Here is a 9,449-nt window from a genome sequence, read left to right on the forward strand (position 1 = left end):
CAAAATAATACCTATATGCACAGGGGCGGGGTGTACTACATCACATACCACATGACAACATTTAAAGTCTATGTTATATACAGCATATATTCTTTTACAGTTTATCTGTAAGATTGCTATTATTGAAACTAACCAGATATATACAATTAACTCACGCAATTCATGTAAATCGTGCTACAATTAAATTGCAAAATCCACAATCCATTGTGGTGCTGTGCTTAATGCTGCAGCCAATATGGATTTTTGTCTACATTAGTATTGCTGGATATTCTACAGAAGTAGTATTACAGTAAGTAAAAAAAAAGCGATCTCCTGTTATATGCATTAATTAATTAAAAAGTGTGCTATACATCATATGACAATGTCCCTGACCCCTATTTTTAAGGTTAGGGTTAATGTGGGGTCAGGATGATATAGAGGGATAATAAACCGTTCTATTCAATCTCAACAGTGGCAAAGTTGTCACTGTTTCAATATTAAATAGGGATCAAAGTTCTTAAAGTGTAAGTTCTCTTCAAATACACTTAAGAGTTTCACAACACACTGTCAGAGATGTTGGTTTGTTCAAAGTCCCCTCACTTTAATAATTTAAACAGGGGTGATAGTTAGATTAACCAATGTTTAGATCAATTAAACAGGCATACATATAACTTTTATTTCACATCAGCTCATGTGGTGAGTCTCCATATGCAGAACACTTACCGATTTGACTATGTAACACAATTTTTGTTCCTGGGTAGTAAGTTTTATTTCCTAATTGCTAATGCCTCAAAAGTATAGAAAATAGCTATTATTCCCCACAAACTTTGCTTTTGTGACCAGGACAGTGATATTTCAAAATATCGCTATTTCCAATGGGAAAACGGGCAAATGTGTGTCTTTTCGTTCACATAAAGTCAGAAAAAAACAATCCAAATTAACATGTATTTATACTAAAGTAATACAAAAATAACTACAAAAGATTTAGAAGTGAGTAGTTTTTTAAGATTTATGATTATACTGTAAATACAGTATAATCGTAAATCTTGAAAAACTACTCACTTCTAAATCTTTTGTATGAATGTGTTTTAATATTTTGGTTTTGGAATCAAACACACATTTATTGTGAGTTTCTGTTCATTAAATTGTGATAACTGTATATCTTTACCATCAAAAATAAACCTTGTGACATTAAACCTCACTCATTTTCAAAATTAACAAAATGAAAGCACTCACCATTTTAAGTTTATAATTCAATTCATTATTATATATAATTAAACCAAAGATGGTGATTTAACAAGAGATTAATATAAGCCTTATTTTTATTGTGTAGCATTATAATGGAGTGAATAGGAAACACTGTAAGAGATGTTCCATTTTTTACAGTATGTCTGGAGGGTTGTAAGCTTAGACTCCACAAAGTGTTTGTAACACAAGGCACTTCAATGATAATAGTTTATAATCATTTAAAAAAGAAATTACAAAAGAATTGTATTAATTGTTGTATAAATGCAATACATCTGCTCAGTGATTTTGTGTAGTTACATCTGTTTTTGTTATTACCAAAAGGTTACCAGGCCTAGCTCTGTCCAAACATTCTTACACAACCCATCGGAACAGAAACAGAGGCAGGATGTGTCACAGCAAAGCCAGCCCCAACACATGCCAGCGACAAACCAACAACGAAACAGGAAAGCACTGCCCACAATCATGGGGCTGCTCGAAGTAGGGTTAACTTGCTTTGTCTGTCCTTTATGTCATCTGTAAAACACTCAAGGGGCTCGTTCTCAAAACTCCTGTATTTTCAGTTTTTACTGATTTACATTTTTAAAAACTGGGAAATGTCATTTTTATATAATATATACAAAAATGAATATTTGTCATTTAAAAATAGGCTTAGACTTTCATAATATATTATACTCAATATCTAATATACAGTTAAACAATTGGCTCGGTATCAAGTAATCTTAGACATTCCAATATTTAAGTAAAAACTATGTTCCAATATGTTATAAACACTGCTTAAAGAAAGTGTGCCCCACCAAATTGTTTTGTTTTTCCTCTGTACTACAAAATAGCAATGGCATAACATTAAATAAAGAGTGAAAGTAGATCTATATACAGTATTGAGATTTTGCTCAGTCTTCACTCGGATGTCAACTGCAACTCTTGTGTACATGTGCAACCTGAAGGTGTGGTGACAATTACACTAGACAGGGGGCCCAGCTTCAACACACACATTCCCCCTGTACGTATGCCTTGCGCTTTCGAACCACAAACAAACAGGTGTAATTTAGGGCAAGAAGTGACATGGCAGACAAAAACAGTACTTCACCTTCATTTCATAAATAGCGCTCACCTGACAGCATGTACAGTTCCAACCCTGTATTAATCTGCACCCAATGCACAGTGATTTAAGCAGAAAAAAACAAGCAGGCATTCATACCTCAGCCGAGACTTGTCGTGAAGCTGCAGTTAGGCATGCTGTATTTGCACTGAGACCAGGAAACATACAGCATCTCAGAACACAGAACACTTGAATGATAAATGGCCATGGACTAGAAGTAGGCTGCTTCGTGATATATATTCCAATTGTCTCCACTGCCTGGTTTTGATACTAGTGGAGAGGTCTGACAAGGGGACTGATGGTGCAGATGAAATTTCACTCGACACTAAACAAACTGACCAAGAGCAAACAGAGATCAAGTAGCACAGCACTGAGGGCAGTCTCCCAGACAACAGAAAGCACAGCCCCATCATTATGAAATAACACTAGCAGCGAAATGAAGGATAACCTGCAGGGCCAGAAAATGAAATTAAGCCCAAGGCCAAATTTGGGCTACATATAAAATATGAAATATGTGAGGAGACTGTAGCGCCTTCACCCCGGGGGTTACATGAGCAAGGTAACTTGGGCTCTATATTATTGTAGCAGGACACTACATTCCTGTTCTTTGATTGTCCTTTTGAAAGCTGTACTGACAATTGGAAAGAATGTATTTCATTCTTTCATGCAAAAGAAAAGACCAATGTGTTCACCATTAGTATAATATTCCGGTTAATAGTATGAACTTACAACTACGGCCAAAAGTTTTGCATCACTCTATAGAATTAATTAATTTTGCTTCAAAAAGTCGAAAGATACTTGAAGAATAATCTTACGTTAACATATTGAATTACATACCGCTTTGTAGTTTTCCATATACTTAACAAAAAACTGACCAATTAAAAAATGTGACATTTTGAATTCTAATATTAAACACTGTACTACTATTATGGCTTCAGGTTGACGTTGATAATTTTGTAGTTTCTTGGATTATATGATGCTAAATAAAAAGATCTAAATTATGTTTTTATTATGTCTCAGTCCTAAAATCCTAGGTAAAGCAAAACGTTTGACCACAGCAGTAGTTCTGTGTGGATAACATAAAGTTAAATGAATGTACCGCTCACCCCGGAGATAGAACACATGGTGTCAGCTTTAGACAGGTGGTTGCTAATTCAAGGTACTTCTGTCATTCACTTACGAGAAACCAAATCTGTTCCTGCTGAAAAGACAATATGATCTCTCAGTTCAAATGGCAGTTAAGTACGTTTGGTCGATTTTGTTTCTTATGGAATATGGGAACACATCTTTATACTGTATATTAATCACAAATAAATATTTGTTATGAAAAGGGCTAAACTTTAAGACTAACCTACTGTACAAAAACTCTTAACATGACCACTGATGTTGAACTGAGTTTGAGTTATTTACTGTACGGTATTAACTGTGCTTTTCTAAATCGGTTTATCTTCTATGACACTCTTGTGTGAAGATGATTTATATCGGTAACATTACTTCAGTAACACAAGCAAGCAAACAGAGGGAAGCAATTTTTTTTTTTTTATCTTCAGTTAACGCAGTCAAGTCTTTTTCTAATCTACTCATGCTGTTTGTATCTGCCAAAAAGATAATGCAAATCAGATTTTCTTAAACAGTGTTCAAAAGCTTTAAAAGGTTAAGTAGCAGTTTCAGTTAGATGTATTTAATTTTAGAACATACAATCTGAATAAGTGCATCTGTTGCACCTAATATCAAAACAGACACTTTCTAAACTAAAAACAATCTGTTTTGAATGCAATTATCAAATACCATGGCACTCTGTCCCATATATACTGTTAAGGACCCCCAATAATAGAAACATAAAACCGAACACCTTCAGAATTAAATAATAATTACAGTAATATATATATATATTTCTATATATATATATATATATATATATTTCACGTGCATAAACTGCTGTAATATAATATGTACAGCATGCAGAAAAAAAAAATAATTGGCACACCGGAATCTAAATAGGGCCTTGACTTTCTAACAGCACAGGACTGCGAAGGACAGGGACAGTACTGTACGACAGTAGGAGATGTATTTGTTTAAATAAAATATAGATATTCTGTAATTTCAAACATTGAACATGATATGAATTATCCTATCACCAAAGGGACGGAACACATACTGTATGGCTCACATATAATAAACTCGTATGAGGCTTTAGTGCATTTGCGTCTTACATATGTCCCTATATAAAGACAAGTCTTTTTTATCCATCCCCATATGAGCTAGCCATGCAGGCTAATGCAGGTTTCACTGTATTTGTTTTCCAGCTTGTTCAATGTCAGAAGTACAATACATAGCCCCAAGCTTATTACGCTGTGCTGGAAGTTCAAATCACCTTCCCTTTGGCCCTCTTTATATTCTAGCAGTGTTAATGTGGGATTTTTTAAACGACTGACAGATAGTGCATGTGACATGGGAAGGTTTGAAAACAATATTTTGAAAGCAGCCTCAATAAAGTGGTTGTGTGCAATTTTAAGATGTACGCTGGACCACAGCGAGTTTCTTAAACCAAATTAGAGTAACCTCGGTGACTACTCTACTAATTACTCTACTAATTAAGGAGTAATTATGGACTATGCAAGTGGATTGTGTGCCTGAAATGCTAATTGGTGCTGCTCTTTAAAGGCACATTCTTGGCACACACTAAAAATGAGGTTTATCACTAATATAGCTGAGAAAAGTACTGCACCTGTTGTCAAATAGTGCCTCTAGTGTCAGGTTGGCACAGCACTTTATCACCAAATTCTTGTGTGGGTGCTAAAATAACAGGCTCAGAATGATGGTACAGGGCTTCTACACACTTATTACAGGTCTCAAAATTGAGTGTCTGGCTCTTTAAATCACCAACAAAGGTTTTAAAAAAATTAATAAATAAAAATAATAATAACAAATGACCTAGCTCTTTTGGAGTATTAACTAACGCAATTCTTGTTTATAATATCCAGAACCTAACAGTAGAAGGCTAGTCCCTTTTGCCCCATGTAATTTTCTGTAGACCAGTGAAATGCACACGTCTCTTCCCTGGTGGTCTCTCTCGTGACTGGAGTACCTAGCTTGTATAAGAACAGCCTGTCAGCTTAACAATGTACACCGATAAGCAATTGTTTGTCAACTGGTGCTATTTTATCTCAGGACATTATTGTTCAGAGGAGCCAAGATAGCCGCCATCAGTCACTTTCCAAGGTCCTACTGGCCTATAGTTTCAGGAATGCATGTATACTCCATCACACTGTATTTATGGATTCTTTGATTATATGTTTTGCCAGCTCCCAAATGACCAGTACATCACTATCTGACTGAGCAGTGGCAGTGGCATGCGCCAATACATAGACTGTCTTGTGTCACAATATGGCTGACAGTTGCCATGGTATCTCGCAAATGCATGAACAGTACCAGAACTTGAACAATGCTGAGGTGACAGAAGAAAATCAGAAAATACTACTGGGATACCAGTATAACATATTATCCTGTGTATTACCCTGATGAAACCATAGCAAAACTGTACTATTTGGCAATGGCTTTGTAAGTATTGTATAGTGGTCCTGATATGGTTACACACTGGTAATGATATATGGAATATTAATGATGACCCTTTGTGTGACCTTGTTGCATTGCCATTGTTGTGCCACGGCACAGCAACTGAAGATTATTGGATAAGGGTTGAGTCAGAATAAACCATAACAAAGTTATCCATTCAAAAGGAATATAAACCCTATACAGAATAAATTAGTGAGGTCAAAGTGACAGATTCAATCAATATGAACATGGTAAATAAAACATCTGAAAGGTATACAGATTAAATTAGCATGATGTCAATATAATGTCAACCGGGTATGAATAATGTCTTACAATGTCTAAGCTAGTTGTTATTGAAAATAATGTTACATAAACACATCTTTGAACAGCAAAGTAATGTAATTTACTTTAAAATTGCTGATGTTGCAAATACACAGCAATCAATTATCTCTCAGGGATAGAATGATCACTGCGGTTGAATTAATAAATGCTTATCAAACGGCTTTTACAGGTGTCCAAAAATATAAAAGGCAGCATCTTGCACAGCCTGTCATAAGAAAGAATATGATGAATATACTGACATGACGCATCAACCACCCATAGATGAAAAATAAACCCAGAACAAACACTTTCTAAACAGCTGGCAGTAATCCGATGCTTAGGAACTACATGAAAGTTTGGGAGTTGCAGACGTTCCTTATGCAACACCCACTCATATAGCCACATAGAATAATAATAACAGTGCCAGTTCATTTTCTCAAACAAAGGTCTATTAACTGTCTGAATGAATTTAATCGTAGATGTATAGTCTTATTTATTGTTTCATTTCTATGATGATCTTTCCTTCTGACAGTGTGTGTCCTTGGGAATGCTAATGATGGGGCCTATATAGGAGATTTACTGTTAGGTACCTGGGTTTAAAAATGTCCAAACATTTAATGTCCACTGAGTTTTGGGTATGAAACCTAATTTAGCAAATTTCTATGATAATTTTGCTGGTTGACTTTTAGCAGAACAAAAACAACACATAAAACTCAATTTAAGTACATGAAAATTTCAGTACCACAGTAGTGAGTATAATTGAGCAAGGTCACAAAATTTACATTTAAAATATGTTCTTAGAAAAAGGAAGACGTTTCGATTAGTTTTTAATCTGGTATGCCAAATCTACTGTAGATAATGTGCGAGTGAACATGTATTTTCTAAATATTCTCTCATAGCAAACTCACTATGTCTGTGTGTGCTCAACTCAAGACAAATGAACAACAACATGATGGCTCTTTGACTGTACAGAGTAGCATACATAACTGTATTTATTCTAAAATGATATTTCAACTACCCAGTCTCATATGTTGACAGTTGCCAGGCAAAAAATCTGCATCTTCTAAAAATGACACCTACATAGCAGGATAAACCAGAAAGTTCACAGGATAATAAATTAAAGAGCCACAGATAAAACCGAGAGGCAGACAGAATTAACCAAGTGCTGTCTCGTGGACAGCTGCTGTTTTCTAGTCTGCAGTGGTTAGAGAGAGAGAGAGAGAGAGAGAGAGAGAGAGAAACTGTACTATCAAAAAGAACGTGACCTCTAGCAGCTTACTGTAAAACACACAAGTGTACCTACCCTTCAGACTGCCAGGGTATTCCAACAAAGAGTGATATTTAAAAAAAAAGAATCCACACAAAGAAGAAAGAAGCGGAATTTACATCAAAGGCTGCCTTTTCAGCTCCATAAAACCCAGTAGCTTCAGAGCCAGTCAAAAGGAGAAGTACAGCAGAGCTGAAATTAGCTGTCATAAAGTTTTCTCTTGACTGCTCAAACCATCTGTACACTTAAGGTCCCCCGGGGAAAGCAGCTACCTCCAGCAGAGCTCTTCAGCAGAGCCACATGTATTTGAACAATCCGAGCGTACAGCACTGTAGAGCTGGAGCAATAGTCCAAGAAGTTAGGTACTAGACAGAGTGTGTGAGAGTGTGTGTGTGTGTTTGTGTGAGCATGTTTGAGAATGGGCTGGAATAACTGCAGAGCCAGCCCTCTCAGACACTGCCTTAGGTTTCAGATTTCACAAGCAACTGGCAGTACTGATCTATACTGCCAACTTGCTCAGACAGGGACAGCCCCTCTCAACAGCATGGCAACTCACCACTATAGCCCTGGAGGAGAGAATGAATGGCAGTGTGCAGTGACCACTCTGGAAAATACACTCTTGATACACTGTTACGTACTTAACCCATACCAGCTTCATTGAGCTTCATTTCAAGGTTTGTGTGTGAAAAACATTTCACCATTGGCTTGTCATTTTTGGACTGGGACAAGGGACTGAAGAGGTATGTCAATTACTTAGTTGTAGTGGTAGTGAACTAAAATGTCACTATTATGTCAACAATATACACCTACCGCTTACACTTGGCAAATCTTTTTAGTAGTTTTTAAAAAAATAACCAGCTCAAAAAAAATTATAATAATTTTAGACTGATATGTATTTGTGGCAAGCTGTCCTGAGCAGTGACGTCAGACCCGGAAGAAACACACACAGCACTGCAAGTGAAATGTGAATGCGCTTGCCTGTGCGTTTTAATAAATAAAAAGACTTAACAAAACACAAACACTGGACAAACAAAATGGCATAATGGCCAAACGAACAGACACTAACAAACAGTGGACGAAACAAACAAGTATTTTGCTTGTCCTCCAGCATGCATAGCAATTGTTTATCTTTTGGCTGCTTCTAAACCAAATCGTGTACAACATTTCAATAATAATAATAATAATAATAATAATAATAATAATAATAATAATAATAATAGTGCAATACAACATTTGTGTAACAAAAAAACATTTCTTTTCAAACTAACCTTGGTCACTTGTGACATAACCAGCTCAAAAAAAATTCTAATAATTTTAGACTTCTATGTATTGTATATTCATTATTGCATTTTACCAAGGAAAAGTACATGTAGTGTACACCAGTTCAATAACAAAGCACTTTACTATACAAATTCAGGAGGAACATTGCTAATTAACTTTTAAAGTCAGCCTGAGGCTATAATGTAGCTGAGGAACACCAAGTCTAGGTTAATGCAATAGGTGGTAAGATAGGTGGTCTGAAATGGCAGACTGAAATGTTTCTGTGAGAATCTGAAAACAGCCATTTCTATTTAAAGAGCGCAAGTGTTGCAGTTTGATTGTTGTTGTTGTTGTTGTTGTTGTTGTTATGAGCTTTCTCTAGGCCAACTCAGAACATAGAGTTGGAACCCTAATGACTGGCGTGCTACATGTGCTGCTTCGCAGTATGTTAGTAACTTGGACTGCTTATCAGGATGGAATGTGCTTTTGTAAGTGCTACTGCTGTAAGGCTTTACAATACGTTGTTCACTTCAAGTTTTGAAAATTGTATAGCTGTTTCATTTATATGACAACAGTTTTTGCATTGGCTAATAATGGCCACTTGACCACCACAGAAAGTCAATGTGAATTAGTATTCATTTTAATACCTTTAAAAATGTAAAATGTCCTTTTATGATTAAATATTATAAACCAAAATACTGTATAACTACTGTAGCTGAG

At 35.7% G+C, this 9,449-nt stretch overlaps 1 protein-coding gene across 3 annotated transcripts in view; it reads right to left on the bottom strand.

Moving 5' to 3' along the window:
• Positions 1-7,910, bottom strand: part of LOC121301606 (rho GTPase-activating protein 24-like) — a 137,943-nt gene extending 130,033 nt beyond the window's left edge. The window contains exon 1 of one of the 3 annotated variants that reach the window (XM_041231170.1): positions 7,506-7,910. The gene's annotated coding sequence lies outside the window, so the exon portion shown is untranslated. The remainder of the gene's footprint in view (positions 1-7,505) is intronic. The other 2 variants (XM_041231161.1, XM_041231153.1) reach the window with 2 other exon arrangements.
• Positions 7,911-9,449: the final 1,539 nt, after the last annotated feature.

Source organism: Polyodon spathula, chromosome 2, assembly GCF_017654505.1.
Source record: "Polyodon spathula isolate WHYD16114869_AA chromosome 2, ASM1765450v1, whole genome shotgun sequence".
Classification (NCBI taxonomy): domain Eukaryota; kingdom Metazoa; phylum Chordata; class Actinopteri; order Acipenseriformes; family Polyodontidae; genus Polyodon; species Polyodon spathula.